Source organism: Oncorhynchus mykiss, chromosome 3 (assembly GCF_057628025.1).
Source record: "Oncorhynchus mykiss isolate SJ-2025 chromosome 3, ASM5762802v1, whole genome shotgun sequence".
NCBI classification, from domain to species: domain Eukaryota; kingdom Metazoa; phylum Chordata; class Actinopteri; order Salmoniformes; family Salmonidae; genus Oncorhynchus; species Oncorhynchus mykiss.
In genome coordinates, this window is record NC_143024.1 from 64,954,375 (window position 1) to 64,975,516 (window position 21,142).

Consider the following 21,142-nt stretch of genomic DNA (forward strand, 5'->3'; position numbering starts at 1 on the left):
CAATAATCAGAATATGCCTGCATTATGGAATGCATGCACCATAATACTTTCGAAGATACAAGAATGTTTCAACATATCTCCTGCTAAATAACTACATTTAAACTTCAATGGCATATGGACGTCCCAAGGATCCCAGATAGCACAGACCCTTTCTCTAAACATTGCTTGCGTACCATTTACATTGTGTTGCATGGTGGGACACCTTTTTTCCAGGCTCCAGCTGTGGCGCATGCGCGATTTATCTCTCCCATATTTCTATTCCCAACAAGCTCGATAGAAATCGAGCAGTGGCACTTGTACGTGGGAGCGCATTAATCTTGATTTTCAAAGGAATAGCTACCCTGAACCTAGACTTATTTCAACATTTCTCAACACATAATCCTTAAAAGCTAAATGTGGACTATTTAAATGCAAGGCATGGTATTTGGGATATGCTAAAACCTTATTTCTGACTCCTGCCTCAGCAACAGACCTCTCTCTGCCTGGTCTCTGGCTGTCTCAATTTTGGCCCTGGCTCGACTCGACTGACATTTCTGCAAAGGGCTTCGGTTCATGGTGTTATTTTTACTAAATTCTCGGGTTCCTGGGTGTCGTTTTTGTCATCTGAAAAAGGTAACTAAGGTAAGAGTGTAATATTAGTTTACAAATGTAAGATATATATTTTTGCAAACTCTACTGTAGCTGGTTAGCTAGCTAAATGGCTAGCTAAGTTAGCGACTAGTAGCACAACAAAGATGTGGGAAAAAACATGTATTCTGTCATGCAGGGACTACTGTTGAAGTTGTAGCTATCTTCACTAAGCGTGTTCTTGGCTGTGAAATTGTTCGTGCTGTGTTTATGTTATGTCATCGTCAATAACAGGGTAGTAAGCGTAGCCAGCAAGTAGCAAGCTCCTTAAGTAAAGGCAGCTAGGTAACCAACATTAGCTAGTAGCCCAATATGTACTCTTAAAGAGCCTACCGTTACTCCTTAAGGTCCAAGGACCTTGTTATTTTCAGAGGTAAACAGCCAAGTACTCCATCTAAACGTGTATCTATTCTCAATTGCGATATGATTTTAGAAACATAAAGCTCTTTACTTTCATATCATATCAAAAATAATTTTACAAATGAAAAACAAAAATACACTTACTGTCACCAGTGGAGGCTGCTGGAACGGCGCATCAACACATGGAAACCATGTGTTTGATGTATTTGATTCCAATATCCCTATCAGGTCATTACCACGAGCCCGTCCTCCCCAATAAAGGTGCCACCAACTTCCTGTGCTTGGACATTGTTTCATCTGGCTTTATCACAGTTGCAGCCGATATTATTTTTCAGCGACGAAGTTTCTGGAGCATGCTAGATAGCAAGGTAATTAACACAGGTGGTCCCTTGGTCTTCGGTCTGTCTTCTGTAAAGTTCTGTAACATGGAGATGGGGCCATGTGGGAACACTAACCCTATAAAAGATGTCAATTTTAACTTTTATTTTATCGCTGATACTATCAAAACCGTATCGCAAGCCATGCGTGTTAATGTTCAGATGGAGCGTCTGGATTTAACAAAACTCACACACACTTATGCTGTATTGTACTGTGGTTTCAGAGGAGTGTGGCACAGTAATAATTTACCTGACTTTAATATAATTGTTTTTTGCCCTAAATCCTAATCCTGGATAGTGATGACGATCTGTAACCGTTTGGGGTTTGTACTGTTTGATTTCTAAACCAGATGAGTTTTCAAATGTAAGCAGTTGTCCAATATCATGGTGGGCATGCATGATGATGTTGGATGCGTTGGAATATAAAGCATGGAGAAGGATAAATTGACAGCAGGATTATAGTAAAATCAGTTGGGAAATTAATGTTTGCGTTTCAAATACTAAATGTTCAATGAATGTGAATATATTTAGGTGGTTTAAATGATTAGCCTAACTTTGTAACTAACCTTGTAAAAGTTGACGGTGGCAAGTTCTTGCCAATCCATTATTCTGCTACTAACTATGAGTGTGAGACATGTTTTCCATAATGTGCCCATTTTATGCATATACCTTCGAACAAAGAACACATCACATTTAGTGTTTCACCATTTATTGAGAACGGAGACATAGCAAACATGTATCAGGCAGTATTTTAAGTATCTAAGTATAGTGTAATCTACCAATCTGTGTACACTGAACAAAAATATAAACGCAACATGCAACAATTAAAAAAATCTGTCAATTGAAATAAATTCATAAGGCCCTAATCTATGGATGTCACATGACTGGGCAGGGGTGCAGCCATGGTTGGGCCTTGTAGGCCCACCCACTGGGGAACCAGGCCCAGCTACTGAGAATAGCCCCCACCCTCCCGCAGGTGAAGAAGCCGGATATGGAGGTCCTGGGCTGGGTTGTTTGGCCGGTTGGATGTACTGCCAAATTAACATTCAATTCTCAGGCAACTGCTCTGGTAGACATTACTGCAGTCAGCATGTACTCTCCCTCAAAATTTGAGACATCTGTGGTGATGTGTTGTGTGACAAAACTGCACATTTTAAAGTGGCCTTTTATTGTCCCCAGCACAAGGTGCACCTGTGTAATGATCATGCTGTTTAATCAGCTTCTTGATATGCCACACCTGTCAGGTGAATGGATTATTTTGGCAGAGGAGAAATGATCACTAACAGTGATGTAAACAAATTTGTGCAAAATATTTGAGAGAAATAAGCTTTTGGTGGGTATGGAACATTTCAGGGATTTTTGATTTCAGCTCATGAAACATGGGACCAAGACTTTACATGTTGAATTTGAAGTCTTTGTTCAGTGTATAGGGTTCCACATTTTGGGAAATATTCAGAGGTGGGAATTAACAGGAATATATGGGAATTTACAGAAATTAATATTAATTCCATTTAAATGTAGATGTTTTTTTGCATTGGATATATTTACCATATCATATGTGGATAGAAACATAAACCTTTTACCTTGTCATAAGTAGACATACACTACCGTTCAAAAGTTTGGGGTCACTTAGCCTTTTACAATTATAAACTTGGATTAGCTAACACAACGTTCCATTGGAACACAGGAGTAATGGTTGCTGATAATGGGCCTCAGTATGCCTATGTAGATATATCATACAAAATCAGCCGTTTCCAGCTACAATAGTCATTTACAACATTAACAATGTCCACACTGTATTTCTAATCAATTTGATATTTGAAATGGACAAAAAAAATGCTTTTCTTTCAGAAACAAGGACATTTCTAATTGATCATTAGAAAACCCTTTTGCTATTATGTTAGCACAGCTGAAAACTTGTGCTGTTTAAAGTAGCAATACAACTGGCCATCTTTAGACTCGTTGAGTATCTAGAGCATCAGCATTTGTGGGTTCGATTACAGGCTCAACATGGCCAGAAACAAAGCACTTTCTTCTGAAACTCGTCAGTCTATTCTTGTTTTGAGAAATGAAGGCTATTCCATGCGAGAAATTGCCAAGAAACTGAAGACCTCGTACAATGCTGTGGTACTACTCCCTTCACAGAACAGCGCAAACTGGCTCTAACCAGAATAGAACAAGGATTGGGAGGCCCCGGTGCACTACTGAGCAAAAGGCCAAGTACATTAGTGTCGAGTTTGAGAAACCGACGCCTCACAATTCCTCAGCTGGCAACTTCATTAAATAGTACCCGCAAAACACCAGTCTCAACCTCAACAAGGAAGAGGCGACTCCGGGATGCTGGCCTTCTAGGCAGAGTTGTAAAGAAAAAGCCATATCTCAGTCTGGCCAATAAAATTAAAAGATTAAGGTGGGCAAAAGAACAGACACTGGACAGAGGAACTCTGCCTAGAAGGCCAGCATCCCGGAGTCGCCTCTTTACTGTTGACGTTGACACTGTTGTTTTGCGGGTACTATTTAATGAAGCTGCCAGTTGAGGACATGTGAGGCATCTGTTTCTCAAACTAGACACTCTAATGTACTTGTCCTCTTGCTCAGTTGTGCATCGAGGCCTCCCGCCTATGTAGATGGTCCATAAAAAAAATCTGCCGTTTCCAGCTACAGTAGTCATTTACAACATTAACAATGGGTACACTGTATTTCTGATCAATTTGATGTTGTTTTAATGGACAAAAAATGAGCTTTTCTTTCAAAAACAAGGGAATTTCTAAGTGACCCCAAACTTTTGAATGATAGTGTAATTGCAAATTATTAAATCCTTCCAATAGAAATAATAAAATACAATTTAGTTACGAATTGAACTTTAATTAAATGAGTTGACTCTTCATATTATTGAATGATCCCCAATGATTTATCGCATCTCCCCAAAACGTTTTCAACATACTCTATGTTGATACTCTAAATACTGATACTCTAGTATCTAAATGATACTCTAGAAACGAAAGCTTTGGTTGTCTTCCTCTCAGGCTTCCATGGTCTTCTCCCTGGACCTCCTCAATGTCCACCTCTTGAACAACAGACTCTGAGGCATCATCTTTACTGTCACTTTCCAACCTTGTTGAGGGTGGCTCGTTGTCAGGATCAAAAAGCCTCAAATATGCCCGGATGGCCATCAATTTTTCAACCCTTGTATTGGTCAGTCTGTTGCGTGCTTTAGTGTGTGTGTTCCCAAACAAGGACCAGTTGCTCTCTGAGGTGGCTGATGTTGGTGGGATTTGGAGGATGATGGAGGTAACAGTGGAAAGATCCTCAGATCCACAAAGTCCCTTCCACCAGGTGGCTGAGATATGTTGGCACGACTGCCATATTGCATTTCCATCCCAAAGCCTTTGCTTGAAAGTGTACTTCGCCAGACTGCCAAGAATCTTGCCCTCATCCAGACCAAGGTGGTGAGACACAGTAGTGATGACACCATAGGGCTTGTTGATCTCTGCCCCAGACAGGATGCTCTTGCCAGCATACCTGGGGTACAACATGTAACGCTGCGGCGTGTATGGGCTTCAGGCAGAATTCTTCACGCTTTTTGATGTATTTCAGAACTCCAGTTTCCCCCTGCTTGGAGTAACAGTGAGGTGGGCAGAGCAGTATGTATTTCATCTCCTACATCTGTGAGCAGACTCTGAACATCAGATAGGATGGTATTGTCTCCCTCAATCCGTGCAATGGCTACTGCTATAGGTTTCAGGCTGCTTTACCACTCTTTCCCAAAATACATCATCCAGGAAGATCCTCTTGATGGGGCTGTCCATATCGGCAGACTGTGATATGGTCATTTCTTGGAGAGACTGCTTCCCCTCCAGGAGGGGAAACATGATGACAACGCCACCCCATTGGGTGTTGCTGGGCAGCTTCAATTTGGTGCTCTTATTCTTCTCACTTTGCTTGGTGAGTTACATTGCTGCTATAACTTGATGACCCTTCTCATACCTAACCATTTCATTGGCTCTCTTGTTGTGTATCCATTGTTTTCAGTGCCATGATGTTCTTGAGGAGCAGATTCAATGCATGAGCAGCACAGCCAATGGGTGTGATGTGAGGGTAGGACTCCTCCACTTTAGACCATGCAGCCATCATGTTCGCAGCATTATCTGTCACCAGTGCAAATACTTTCTGTGGTCCAAGGTCATTGATGACTGCCTTCAGTCTGCAATGTAGAGACCAGTGTGTCTGTTGTCCCTTGTGTATGTGCTCTTGTAGAATACTGGTTGAGGGGTGGAGATGATGTAGTTCATTATTTCTTGCCCACAAACATTCGACCATCCATCAGAGATAATTGCAATACACTCTGCTTTCTTTGATTTTCTGAACTCTGCATCCATAAATGAGTAGATAAAGCATGTCTGGTTGGATGGGTGTATGCTGGGCGAAAAACATTCAGAAATCTCTTCCAATACACATTGCCTGTGAGCATCAGAGGTTAACCAGTTGCATACACAGCTCGAGCAAGACATTCATCAGCATTTCTCTGACTACGTTCCTCCGTTGAGTCAAAAAACCTTCTGATTCCAGGAGGACCATGAGCTGTTGCCATCGATAAGGTATCTGATTCATAATTTTCACCTCGATAAAAGTCCCTCTACCTCAACAAATACAATTCCATGTACATATAAATAGTTAATCTCTTTGGGGTAGGTGGGACGCTAGAGTCCCATCTGGCCAACATCCGGTGAAATTGCAGAGCACAAAATTCAAAATTCGTAATATTAAACATTCATGAAAATACAAGTTTTATACATCAGTTAAAAGCTTAACTTGGGGCCTCCCGGGTGGCGCAGTGGTCTAGGGCACTGTATCACAGCGCTGTGCCACCAAAGACTCTGGGTTCGCGTCCAGGCTCTGTCGCAGCCGGCAGCGACCGGGAGGTCCGTCATCCGATTTAGGGAGGGTTTGGCTGGTAGGGATATCCTTGTCTCATCGCGCACCAGCGATTCCTGTGGCGGGCCGGGCGCAGTGCACGGCCCGGTTCAAATCAAATCAATCAAATGTTATTTGTCACATACACATGGTTAGCAGATGTTAATGCGAGTGTAGCGAAATGCTTGTGCTTCTAGTTCTGACAATGCAGTAATAACCAACAAGTAATCTAGCTAACAATTCCAAAACTACTACCTTATAGACACAAGTGTAAGGGGATAAAGAAAATGTACATAAAGATATATGAATGAGTGATGGTACAGAGCGGCATAGGCAAGATACAGTAGATGGTATTGAGTGCAGTACATACATATGAGATGAGTACGTAAACAAAGTGGCATAGTTAAAGTTGCTAGTGATACATGTATTACATAAAGATGCAGTAGATGATATAGAGTACAGTATATACGTATACATATGAGATGAATAATGTAGGGTATGTAAACATTATATTAGGTAGCATTGTTTAAAGTGGCTAGTGATATATTTTACATCATTTCCCATCAATTCCCATTATTAAAGTGGCTGGAGTTGAGTCAGTGTGTTGGCAGCAGCCACTCAATGTTAGTGGTGGCTGTTTAACAGTCTGATGGCCTTGAGATAGAAGCTGTTTTTCAGTCTCTCGGTCCCAGCTTTGATGCACCTGTACTGACCTCGCCTTCTGGATGATAGCGGGGTGAACAGGCAGTGGCTCGGGTGGTTGTTGTCCTTGATGATCTTTATGGCCTTCCTGTGACATCGGGTGGTGTAGGTGTCCTGGAGGGCAGGTAGTTTGCCCCCGGTGATGCGTTGTGCAGACCTCACTACCCTCTGGAGAGCCTTATGGTTGTGGGCGGAGCAGTTGATACAGCCCGACAGGATGCTCTCAATTGTGCATCTGTAGAAGTTTGTGAGTGCTTTAGTTGACAAGCCAAATTTCTTCAGCCTCCTGAGGTTGAAGAGGCGCTGCTGCGCCTTCTTCACGATGCTGTCTGTGTGGGTGGACCAATTCAGTTTGTCTGTGATGTGTACGCCGAGGAACTTAAAACTTACTACCCTCTCCACTACTGTTCCATCGATGTGGATAGGGGGGTGTTCCCTCTGCTGTTTCCTGAAGTCCACAATCATCTCCTTAGTTTTTTTGACGTTGAGTGTGAGGTTATTTTCCTGACACCACACTCCGAGGGCCCTCACCTCCTCCCTGTAGGCCGTCTCGTCGTTGTTGGTAATCAAGCCTACCACTGTTGTGTCGTCCGCAAACTTGATGATTGAGTTGGAGGCGTGCGTGGCCACGCAGTCGTGGGTGAACAGGGAGTACAGGAGAGGGCTCAGAAACACCCTTGTGGGGCCCCAGTGTTGAGGATCAGCGGGGTGGAGATGTTGTTGCCTACCCTCACCACCTGGGGGCGGCCCGTCAGGAAGTCCAGTACCCAGTTGCACAGGGCGGGGTCGAGACCCAGGGTCTCGAGCTTGATGATGAGCTTGGAGGGCACTAGGTTGCCAGGTGCACGGTGTTTCCTCCGACACATTGGTGCGGCTGGCTTCTGGGTTGGATGCGCGCTGTGTTAAGAAGCAGTGCGGTTGGGTTGTGTTTCGGAGGACGCATGGCTTTCGACCTTCGTCTCTCCCGAGCCCGTACGGGAGTTGTAGCAATGAGACAAGATAGTAATTACAACGAAATTGGGAAGAAAAGGGGGTAAAATTTAAAAAATATAAAAAAAAAAAAAACGCTTAACTTCTTGTTAATCCAGCCGCTTTGTCAGATTTCAAAAAGGCTTTATGGCGAAAGCATACCATACGATTAACTGAGGACAGCGCCCCGCATACAAAAGCATTTAAAAAAATTCCAAGCAAGCAGAGGCGTCATGAAAGTCAGAAATAGCAATATAATACATCACTTACCTTTGAAGATCTTCCCCTGTGTGCAATCCAAAGGGTCCCAGCTACATCACAAATGGTTGTTTTGTTCGATAAAGTCCTTTTTATCCCAAAAAAGTCAGTTTATTTGGCGAGCTTGACTCAGTAATCTTTGTTCAAAATGCATACAAATGAATCCCAAAGGTTACCAATAAACATTTCTAATCAATCCTCAGGTACCCTAATATGTAAATAAAATAACATTTAAGTTGGAGAATAGTATGTTCAATACCGGAGATAAATAACGAAGTGCGCGCCCTCATCCACGCGCACCACAACACTACAACCAAAATGGGAGCCACTTTGAAAAAAATTCCAATTCTAGCTAAGTAAAAAAAACAAGCCTGAAACTCTTTCTAAAGACTACTGGAAGTCATAGGAACTGCAATCTGGGAGGTATCCCATTGATTTCCCCATAGACAGGTATTTTAAATGGTGTCACCTCCAAAAAGAAATTCCGGATTGGTTCTCTTCGGGTTTTTCGCCTGCTATATCAGTTCTGTTATACTCAGACATTATTTTAAGTTTTGGAAACTTTTTAGAGTGTTTTCTATCCAATACTACTAATTATATGCATATCCTAGCTTCTGGGCCTGAGTAGCAGGCAGTTTACTTTGGGCACCTCATTCATCCAAATTTCCGAATACTGCCCCCTACCCCAAAGAAGTTAAGCGGTTAGGTTAAACAACTCCTTTTGTAAGATAAATGTTTTAAAATTAAACATGTATGGAAACAAACAAATTAACATTCCTCAGTTAGCAGGCTCAAGCAAGCTAAAACCCATGTGGTAACAAAAACAAACTAACAGAAATTGTTAACAAGTTAGAAATGATTTCAACACACTTTGCTGTAGGCTACCATTAACCAGTTAACAAAAAATCATGTATGTAACATAAAATATATTCGCCCCACCCAGTATTGTAATCAAAAATTTACCAGAAAGCATGTAGTCCTTGGCTCAGACTGTGTTGAAGTGTGGGCTCAATAGCATCTCATTAGTGTGCAAGATTTTGAGAATCAGTTGTACATGTGATGGAAGAGTGCACTGCACATGTGATGGAAGAATGCACTGTGCAAGTAAGGGTTGCAATTCCATTGAATTTGGGATAGTTTAACCAAAATATGCCACAAGACCTAGAATTGCCTTGTGTATCCCACAAAATAGGTTAACTGTTATACGCTAACTTTTTTAAAATGAATTTAAGCAAAATTCCCAGGCTTACTTCCCATAGAAAATGTCAGAAAAAAATCTGGAAATTTCCCGGAAAGTTTCCCACCATTTGCAACCCTATCAGTGTATATAGAGCAGCATTTCCTAAACTCGATCTTTGGGTTTAGCCTGAGCCTTTAATGGAGACTGTAGAACTGTCATCAACGCATGCTTCAGTATCCCCCCCTCTCTTATGGAGCATTTCTGTTTCCAGGCCACATAGGTGTATCAAAAGGATCCCACCCTGGTCACCAGTGTAGCCCATGGATGTAGAGTGAGAGAAGTGCCTTAGCATAAGGCAATTTTAAGATCATGTGGTCCAGAGATGAGAACTCTGCTATCTACGGCAAAAGCCTGTACTCCTGACAGGGACAATATAATTCATCACTGCATGTTACAATAGTAAATATAATTTGTCACCTCAACCTAATTCTCTATGGAATTTAGTCTTTGATATGCTCTAACAAGCATTGTTTGCATGGTCAACTTACACACAGTTCTGACAAAAACATTTACCCCTCCAGACAAGCCACTAGTGGTCTTTTCACAATCCCCAAATCAAGAACAAATTCAAGAAAGCATACAGTATTTTATATAGAGCCATTATTGCATGGAACTCCCTTCTATCTCATATTGCTCAAATGAACATGAAATGAAAATGATAAAGCAACACTTCACAGCACAACGCCTCTCCCCTAATTTGCCTAGATATTTTGTGTGTGTGTATTTATATGGAGGCTATGCGTGCAATTTTTAAATATATGATCTTAAGCAGTTCTTGTCTTATTATGCAATGTTTCGTGTGGCTCCCAGGAAGAGTAGCTGTTGCTTTCGCAAACAGCTATTCTAATATAATACCAAGCATGTACAGTGCCTTCCGAAAGTATTCGGCCCCCTTGAACTTTCCGACCTTTTGCCACATTTCAGGCTTCAAACATAAAGATATAAAACTGTATTTTTTTGTGAAGAATCAACAACAAGTGGGACACAATCATGAAGTGGAACGACATTTATTGGATATTTCAAACTTTTTTAACAAATCAAAAACTGAAAAATTGGGCGTGTAAAATTATTCAGCCCCCTTAAGTTAATACTTTGTAGCGCCACCTTTTTCTGCGATTACAGCTGTAAGTCGTTTGGGGTATGTCTCTATCAGTTTTGCACATCAAGAGACTGACATTTTTTCCCATTCCTCCTTGCAAAACAGCTCGAGCTCAGTGAGGTTGGATGGAGAGCATTTGTGAACAGCAGTTTTCAGTTCTTTCCACAGATTCTCGATTGGATTCAGGTCTGGACTTTGACTTGGCCATTCTAACACCTGGATATGTTTATTTTTTAACCATTCCATTGTAGATTTTGCTTTATGTTTTGGATCATTGTCTTGTTGGAAGACAAATCTCCGTCCCAGTCTCAGGTCTTTTTTGCAGACTCCATCAGGTTTTCTTCCATAATGGTCCTGTATTAAGCTCCATCCATCTTCCCATCAATTTTAACCATCTTCCCTGTCCCTGCTGAAGAAAAGCAGGCCCAAACCATGATGCTGCCACCACCATGTTTGACAGTGGGGATGGTGTGTTCAGGGTGATGAGCTGTGTTGCTTTTACGCCAAACATAACGTTTTGCATTGTTGCCAAAAAGTTCAATTTTGGTTTCATCTGACCAGAGCACCTTCTTCCACATGTTTGGTGTGTCTCCCAGGTGGCTTGTGGCAAACTTTAAACAACACTTTTTATGGATATCTTTAAGAAATGGCTTTCTTCTTGCCACTCTTCCATAAAGGCCAGATTTGTGCAATATACGACTGATTGTTGTCCTATGGACAGAGTCTCCCACCTCAGCTGTAGATCTCTGCAGTTCATCCAGAGTGATCATGGGCCTCTTGGCTGCATCTCTGATCAGTCTTCTCCTTGTATAAGCTGAAAGTTTAGAGGGACTGCCAGGTCTTGGTAGATTTGCAGTGGTCTGATACTCCTTCCATTTCAATATTATCGCTTGCACAGTGCTCCTTGGGATGTTTAAAGCTTGGGAAATATTTTTGTATCCAAATCCGGCTTTAAACCTCTCCACAACAGTATCTCGGACCTGCCTGGTGTGTTCCTTGTTCTTCATGATGCTCTCTGCGCTTTTAACGGACCTCTGAGACTATCACAGTGCTGGTGCATTTATACGGAGACTTGATTACACACAGGTGGATTGTATTTATCATCATTAGTCATTTAGGTCAACATTGGATCATTCAGAGATCCTCACTGAACTTCTGGAGAGAGTTTGCTGCACTGAAAGTAAAGGGGCTGAATAATTTTGCACGCCCAATTTTTCAGTTTTTGATTTGTTAAAAAAGTTTGAAATATCCAATAAATGTCGTTCCACTTCATGATTGTGTCCCACTTGTTGTTGATTCTTCACAAAAAAATACAGTTTTATATCTTTATGTTTGAAGCCTGAAATGTGGCAAAATGTTGCAAAGTTCAAGGGGGCCGAATACTTTCGCAAGGCACTGTATATCAGTAGTTGGTGGTCTTCAACTCTTAAAAATTCACTAGACTGTGTAAGACAGGCTGTGATTGGGAATCCCATAGGAAGGCGCACAAATTGGCCCAGCATCGTCTGGGTTTGGCCGGTGTAGGCCGTCATTGTAAATAAGAATTTGTTCTTAACTGACTTGCCTAGTTAAATAAATACAATGAAAAAGACAACCCAGAAAAAAAAGACAACAGGCAAATGCATGTGGTCTCAATGTCTAATAGTGACATTAGGGCTAGTTCAAACTGCAGTAGGATGGTTCTCCTCACAGGTGAGTGAATCAGCTAAGCCAATGCTTGGTGAATAGCAATTGGTTGATCTCTGGGAGCAGGACACAGGAGAGGAGAGCTGAATAGATCATGGGAGACAAAAGTGAGAGAAGAATAAATCAAAGAAATCATCACCGAAATCATCATCCTGACAGACTAAGAAATTACAACAGCTAGGATAAGGATAGAGGCAGGGTGCTCTGCATCCTACTTTAATTTAGCTACAGATTGTACACCAGATAATGTGATATAACCAAATATTTTTGGTATCATTACTGATTTTACAAGTTTACCTATATAAAAGCAGCCATAGATTCGTCAACTAACCTGTTATTGGCGATACTCTCTTCGTTCTCGATTCTGGAAAACAATTATCTTATCGACTGCCTTAAGAATGCATTCATACCCATAGACTTATTCCCCATTTTGTAGTTACAGCCTGAATTCAAAATGGTTAAATTAAATGGTTTTTTTTCTCAACCATTCACACTCAATACCCCATAATGACAAAGTGAAAACATGTTTTTAGAAACTTTAGCAAATACATTGAAAATGAAATGCAGTTATAACTCATTTACATAAGTTTTCACACCCCTGGTGGCGATTACAGCTTTGAGTGGTCTTGGGTATGTCTGTATCAACTTTGCACATCTGGATATGGCAATTTTCTCCCATTCTTCATTACAGTTTTTCTCAACCTGTATTAAAGGGTAACTTTCAACCCCAATTTCAGCCTTTGCCCAACTCCTTCAAATTTTCTGAAAAAATGTATTCAAGTGAGAAGGGGGGGGGGGGGTGCTCATAAATATTAATTTTGGGGGTGGGTGAACATATATTTGTATCTCATCCCAACACGTTCTCACTAAACAATACTTACCACTGGCATGCTCATGCTCTGATAATACAATTATGTGCCTCTCGAGCAAATGTTGCTCTGGAGAGTTTGCTTACAGTGGTATGGCACCAAGTTCCTGACATCTATCGCCACTCGTGGTGTGAGTTTGAATCCTCCATGGGACACAAAAATCATTGAAATGGGCCGCTAGGGGCGCCATGTGCAACTGACGTGTTTTCCGTTTGCTCCCGCAGTATTCTTAAAGTTTATGGGAATTTTGTAGCAAAATGATATTTATTTTCAAATATTAGTTTGGTGATCCTTTTACGTAATACCCAAGACTACTTTGCTTTCAAATGTCAGCATGTCGACGAAACACACGAGGTAAAAAACACGACTTTGAGAGAACCCGGCCTACAAGACCCATTTTTACCACCGCCCTTTCCTGAGTCTAAGGGCCCAGATACTCGCACTTTACCCGGGGGTGCGGCTTTGCCTGGTGGCACTGCAATTAACATTCTCGAGGCCATCAAGCTACTATGCTTGGAGATAGTTGAGATGAAAACGGAGGTAGTTGCTACGATTGAGGCCTGGATACAAGAGGTTTCTCATACTTTCAAAGCAGATTTAACTATCCTGCGGAACGAGACGGTGCCAACTATCACATCACTCAAAACAACAACAGAGTTTCACACCATGTCAATTGCAGCACTGGAGACCTCCGCTAACAGTGTCTCCGACCTGACTACCATAAAATGGTAGGCTGCGGATCTGAAAAAGGTATAGGAGAGCCGTGTAAGCTTAGAGGGATTTTCTCGCCGCAATAACCTGAGACTGGTATCGGTCCCAGAGTAAGCGGAAATGCCTCGCGCCACAGATATAATCTCTGGGCAGCTACTGAAGGATGTTCTTGCCATGGATGAGAAGCCCCGGGACAGTGAGAGGCCCAGTGACATCATTCTTAGAGTGCACTTTTTCCATGAGAAGGAGATTATCCAAGGAGCCCGCAATAGCACTCTGAGCTTTCAAGGACAGAGCTTCTCTATCTACCGGGACTACTCCCCCACTGTGTCCAGGCCGCACCCAGCTTTCGGACAGGCCAAACGTCTACTACGGGACCATCCAGGAGTGAAGTAGGGACCGCTATTCCCGGCCCGTCTATGGCTTTCTCATGATGGAAAAGACTACACCTTTGATTCTCCGGAAGAGGCTATGGGTCCCATTCAACTCCACATCAAGAAGTCAAATCAAATGTATTTATGTAGCCCTTCGTACATCAGCTGATATCTCAAAGTGCTGTACAGAAACCCAGTCTAAAACCCCAAACAGCAAGCAATGCAGGTGTAGAAGCACAGTGGCTAGGAAAAAACTCCCTAAAAAGGCCTAAACCTAGGAAGAAACGTAGAGAGGAACCAGGCTATGTGGGGTGGCCAGTCCTCTTCTGGCTGTGCCGAGGGGAGATTATAGCAGAACATGGCCAAGATGCTCAAATGTTCATAAATGACCAGCATGGTCAAATAATAATAATCACAGGCAGAACAGTTGAAACTGGAGCAGCAGCACGGCCAGGTGGACTGGGGACAGCAAGGAGTCATCATGCCAGGGGGCTACCTGGCATGATGACTCCTTGCTGTCCCCAGTCCACCCGAGGCATGGTCCTAGGGCTCAGGTCCCCCGAGAGAAAGAGAGAATTAGAGAGAGCATACTTAAATCCACACAGGACACCGGAAAAGACAGGAGAAGTACTCCAGATATAACAAACTGACCCTAGCCCCCCGACACAAACTACTGCAGCATAAATACTGGAGGCTGAGACTTGCTCATTGATCAGCAACTGTTGCTTGCTAACTGTGGATAGATAGTAAGTAAGTAAGTAAGTAGCCCACCTGTGGTACCACTATTTTTAGTTATAACTGTATTATTCCTGTTTGAGAGTTTGTGAACCCACTCAGGCTTATTTGATGTGATTTAATATTTTGATCATCTAGTGTGCTTGCCTTAACACTGTCATTTTTATTTCATTGTATTAAGGGTTTACGTAATTCCTTTGTTTACGTATTGTCTCATTGACCCAAAAATATTTTTGGTTATTTGTTTACCGCATCCGTTTGTCTCGACCGAGTAAACCAGTAAATGTTCCGAGGCTACACGTTTTTGGGGGTTCTTCACTTCAATGTTCAAGGTTTTGAACGTCATTTACACGCAGCAAACTTTAAACATTGTACAGACATAGTTTTGTGCTCTTGGCTGTACGTTGTCACATCGTCCAACTAGACTATAATGTTTTAATTACTATGTTCTTCTTACTTCAAATGAGAGGTTTTGGGTTGAGCCTTGATATGTTTGATTTATTTTCTCTCTCAATACATGTTATAATACTGGGAATATAATTTTATACAACTACAAGTGGTGCTTTTCTAATTTCGTTTGCACTTGGGATTGACTTAAACATGTATTTACTGCTTGTTTCTCTAACAAAGAACGCTACTTTAAAAGGCTGTACTGTGGGTTTATCACCACACTCTCACAGACATACTGTGCAAAGAAAATATGTTCTATTTAGTCTTGTGCCTCATTGGGGAGATATTGTCTGGGATGGGGGGGAGGTTGAATTGTTCAGTTCTGATGTTGTCATTCTGTCTTTTTCCCAAGTGTCTTACACCGTACATTATTACTGAGACAATTTATCCTTGGGTTTTTGGGTATTCATTGCTTTTCCACTCTGCTCTAATGACAGGGTGGTATAACGGGAGTGCTCATGGTGGCCAAAATAATACCATCAAGTATATTTCGTTGAACATCAAAGGGGCTAACAACCCTTTGAAATGTTGTAGGGTGCTGAGACATTTAAAGGGCAAGCTCGTATGTGTTCTCAATGGCGTCTTAACTCAATTTTACTCTCAATTTTACTCTCAGATAAGGAGTTTGTCCATTTCATGTCTTCTGAAATAATCGTATTCCTTATTAATTCAACCCCAGGTATGTCCTGCTCTTCCATATGGGAGTCCCTCAAAGCATACCTACTTGTCCAAATTATACAGCCAACAAAAACAAATCTCGCTCTTTGAGACCTGAGCGAAGCCATAGCTACATTGGATGAGAAGTATGCTACAGATCCTTCCTCTGATCTATATAAAGAACGCCAGCTACTCAAATCTGAATTTGATGAGCTCTCTACCAGACAAGCTGAACAATTACTCTTACGAGCTCGATATAGTGTTTTGAGCAAGGCGACAAGGCCAATAAACTCCTTGCACATTAGATCCGTAAATCTGAGGCCTCACGTTTAATCCCACAAATAAAGACCCTGTCTGGTGCTACCACAGTTATACATAAAGAGATCAATTCAAACAGTTTTACTCTGCGCTATACACCTCTGAATCTCCTCAAGACCCCTTGTTGATTAATTTGTTCTTCGATGGTCTGAATATGCCTTCAATTGATAGACTCCCATGATGATTTAGAAGAAGAATTTACACCTGAGGAGATTGCAACTGCAGTGTTCACAATAAAAAGTGGTAAATCACCGGGTCCAGATGGTTTTCCAAACAAATTTTACAGGACGTTTTCTGGTCTACTTTGCCCATTCCTGTCTTGATTATTTGTGGAGTGCCTTATTACATCAATGCTGCCCCCCCCCCCCACACACACACAAGTCTTTATCAGACTTCAATTGTATTACTATTTAAAGCCAAAGGTCCCCCTGGAATGTGGATCTTATCGCCCAATTTCCTTTTAAAAACTGGGATGACAAAATCTTAGCCATCCGTATGGAAGGCTCGCTGCACCAAGTAATACACTCTGACCAGACTGGCTTTATGAGAAATAGATGGGGAGCGGCGGTGAACAGCAACCATCAAGTCTTTCCACAGATTTCCAATGGGATTCAAGTCTGGGTGGGTGTCATGGAGCGCATGTCCCTGACTTCTAGACAATGACACTGAATCAAATTATTGGTTGGAGAACGACTATTGTATCTCTTCGAGGTATAACCAAGAATACTGAAAGAAAAGAGAATATGACATAGGCATATATCTCGTAGTAGAACTGCAGTGTTGTTCTCCACTTTATGGAGGACGAGTTTTGAAATCAGTGGAATTAGAGTATGATAGCTAAGAGAACACCTGTCTCTGGATTACATCTTCAACCATAGCAGCATTCATCCATGATAGTCTAGGTAGCTACATTTTCAGATATTACAGTTTTCATTTCAAAGTGTACTGTTAGCTAGCTAGCTAATGTTATGTGTATGATCTTATTTGTATCTCAGAGCCATTTACTTTGCTAGTTATAGCCTAATGTTAGCTAGCTAACATTTGAACCTGGTTGGTTAGGTACCTGCAGATTCAGGCAAGGGTAGTAACGGCATGAGTTGGAATTATGGTTCATTGTTTACCTAGCTAGCCAGCTACATGTTTTAACAAAAGACTCCACTACACAAGTAACCATTTCAATAGACGTAGCTGGTAAATTCTCTCTGGCTGTCTACTTCGATTTCAGAGCACTCTCGTCTGATTGTGCCAGAGAGCAGAATATCTGACGAATTTATGAACGCTTAACACCCGTTGATATGACCGGTGTCAGTAAACATTGGCATAAAAAAACATAAATTGTTGCCAGCAGCACAATTGCAGTCACCAACGCTCTGGATATCATAAAAACAGCCTAATCAGCTCTGCTAGGGTGAGTAAAATGGTCTGTGAGCTGTTCTCTCATTTGTGTCTGGAAGTAGCTAGCAAGATAGCCAACATTAGCTTGGGTGCTTGACTGCTGTTGTTAGGACAGAATGCTCAGATCAACTCTTAAAGAGATAGGTGGGCCTAAAGCTTAAGAGGGTGTGAATAATGCTGAATGGGTGCAGACAAAGATGAGCTCTCCAGTAGGTACCAAAACGTTCACATTTTCTGAAAAATTAGGTTACAAGTTTATCATCTTTCAAAGCAGAATTACGTTCCCATTGTTCCTCAAATGCAATGTATGATATACCATTTTGTAGCTGTTTCTCTTTGCTTTTATCCAATGTAAAAAACACAATTTCAAATTTTGCTACTTAACACCCAATCAAGGTGGTCGGTCACATGTTGGATAGAGTTGCACAATCCGTTTGCCAATGATACTTTGACATAAGGTGCCGAAGTTGAGTGTTTGTTTTGTACGACAGTTATTAAAACAATGTAACTTGTTAACCATGATTCAACCGTGTATAAAGCAGCCCATTTAAACATACAAGCTCTAGCAATGTGAAATATATTATTTGAATAACGATTGAAGTTTTGGTAGAGAATAGTTATTTAATTTAACCTACCTGATGTGTTTGTTTCCTTGTTGAAGACCTGGTGTGCATGGTGCAAATTAGTCTACGAGTCATCAAGGAACATTTTATTGGTTGACAGAAATAACCAAAGTGAATTATCCCATGGGTGAATGACTTAATGAATGTGTATTTTGTGATTTAAAGAATATATTTTGGCACAAGTTATTGAAGTGTGTGTTTATGTAAAACTTTATGATATACAGTACCAGTCAAAAGTTTGGACACACCTATTCATTCCAAGGTTTTTCTTTATTTCGACTATTTTCTACATTGTAGAATAATAGTGAAGACATCAAAACTATGAAATAATACATATGGGATAATTTAGTAACCAAAAAAGTTTTAAACACATCAAAATATATTTTATATTTGAGATTCTTCAATGTAGCCACCCTTTGTCTTGACAGCTTTGCCTTGACAGTTCCTTCGATGGTATCCTTCGATTTCTGCTTTGACATGCACTGTAAACTGTAGGACTTTATATAGACAGGTGTTTTTTTTCTAAAACATGTCCAAACAATTGAATTGGCTACAGGTGGACTCAAATCAAGTTGTTGTAACATGATCAATGGAAACAGGGTGCACCTGAGGTCAATTTGGAGTGTCATAGCAAAGGGGTGTGAATACTTATGCAATTTAGATTTCTGTATTTCATTTTCAATAAATTAGCATTTTGTCATGGGGTATTGTGGGTGAGGAAAAAATATATATATTCAATCCATTTTTTATTCTGAAGGCCATTCATAGATGCGAGCTGCTTTCGTGCCTATTGATGATAGTACACTATATATACAAAAGTATGCAGACACCCCTTTAACTTCTTTGGGATAGGGGGCAGCGTTTTCACTTTTGGATTAATAGCGTGTCCAGAGTGAACTGCCTCCTACTCAGTCCCAGATGCTAATATATGCATATTATTATTTGTATTGGATAGAAAACACTCTGAAGTTTCTAAAACTGTTTGAATTATGTCTGTGAGTATAACAGAACTCATATGGTAGGCAGAAACCTGAGAAATCCAAACAGGAAGTGGGAAATCTGAGGTTTGTAGTTTTTTAACTCAGCCCCTATCGAATTCACAGTGGGATATGGGTTATTTTGCACTTCCTAAGGCTTCCACTTGATGTCAAACATCTTTAGAATGTTGTTTCAGGCTTCTACTGTGAAGTGTGAGCGAATGAGAGCTGTTTGACTAAGCTGTTTGACTAAGCAGCCTCGTTCTCAGTCACACGCGTTCACATGAGAGGTAATCACTCGTTACATTGCTTTTCTACAGACAATGGAATTCTCCGGTTTGAACATGATTGAACATTTATGATAAACACATCCTAAAGATTGATTCTATACTTAGTTTGACAAATTTCTTCGACCTGTAATATAACTTTTTGAACTTTTCGTCCAACTGGACCTGAATGCGCGTTTGGATTTGTTTATCTAACGCCCTAACAAAAGAAGCTATTTGGACATAAATGATGGACATTATCGAACAAATCAAATATTTATTGTGGAACTGGAAGTGCATTCTGATGAAGATCATCAAAGGTAAGTTAATATTTATAATTCTATTTATGACTGCGCAATATGGCGGATATTTCTTTTGGCTGTTTTGGGCTCTGAGCGCCGTACTCAGATTATGCTTTTTCCGTAAAGTGTTTTTGAAATCTGACACACTGGTTGCATTAAGGAGAAGTTTATCTATATTTCAATGTATAACACATTTATTTTTATCAACATTTATAGTGAGTATTTCTGTAAATTCATGTGGCTCTCTGCAATATCACTGCATGTTTTGGAACTACTGAACATAACACACCAATGTAAAATGCGATTTTTGGATATAAATATGAACTTTACCGAACAAAACATGTCCTATGAGTGTCATCTGATGAAGATCATCAAAGGTTAGGGATTAATTTTATCTCTATTTGTGCTTTTTGTGACTCCTCTCTTTGGCTGGAAAAATGGCTGGTTTTTCTGCGAGTTGGTGGTGATCTAACATAATCGTTTGTGGAGCTTTCGCTGTAAAGCATTTTTGAAATCAGACGCTGGCTGGATTAACGAGAATTGTATCTTTAAAATGGTGCCTAATACGTGTATGTTTGAGAGATTTGATTTATGAGATTTCTGTTGATTTGTATTTGGCTAGCGGAACCCCAGTCCTAGACAGGTTAAATTACTGGATTTGGCTGTTACAGCCACACCTATACGGACTGGTGTATTAAATCGAGAGCACAGCCATGCAATCTCCGTATACGAACATTGGCAGTAGAATGGCCTTACTGAAGAGCTCATTGACTTTCATTGTGGCACCATCGTAGGATGCCACCTTTCCAACAAGTCAGTTCTTCAAATGTTTGCCCTACTAGACCTTCCCGGTCAACTAAGTGTTGTTATTGTGAAGTGGAAACGTCTAAGAGCAACAACGGCTCAGCCACAAAGTGGTAGGCCACACAAGCTCACAGAATGGGACCGCTGAGTGAGTAAGCACGTAGCGCGTAAAAATCATCTGTCCTCTGGAAGCAACGTCTGCACGAACTGTTCGTCATTAGCTTCTTGAAATGGGTTTCCATGGCCAAGCAGCCGCACACAAGCCTAAGATCACCATTTGCAATGCCAAGTGTCGGCTGGAGTGGTGTAATGCTCTTCGCCATTGGTCTCTGGAGCAGTGGAATCGCGTTCTCTGGAGGGATTAATCACGCTTCACCATCTTGCAGTCCAACGGACGAATCTGGGTTTGGCGGTTGCCAGGAGAACACT

The 21,142-nt window shown here is 41.2% G+C and overlaps 1 protein-coding gene across 9 annotated transcripts in view; it reads left to right on the forward strand.

Moving 5' to 3' along the window:
* The first annotated feature begins 141 nt into the window (after positions 1 to 141).
* LOC110520187 (methyl-CpG-binding domain protein 5) overlaps positions 142 to 21,142 on the forward strand; it is a 60,455-nt gene continuing 39,454 nt past the window's right edge. For 5 of the 9 annotated variants that reach the window (XR_016494763.1, XM_021597330.3, XM_036974572.2 and 2 more), the window contains exon 1: positions 234 to 621. The gene's annotated coding sequence lies outside the window, so the exon portion shown is untranslated. Of the gene's footprint in view, positions 622 to 21,142 lie in introns of all 9 variants that reach the window. The other 4 variants (XR_016494765.1, XM_021597331.3, XR_016494764.1 and 1 more) reach the window with 2 other exon arrangements.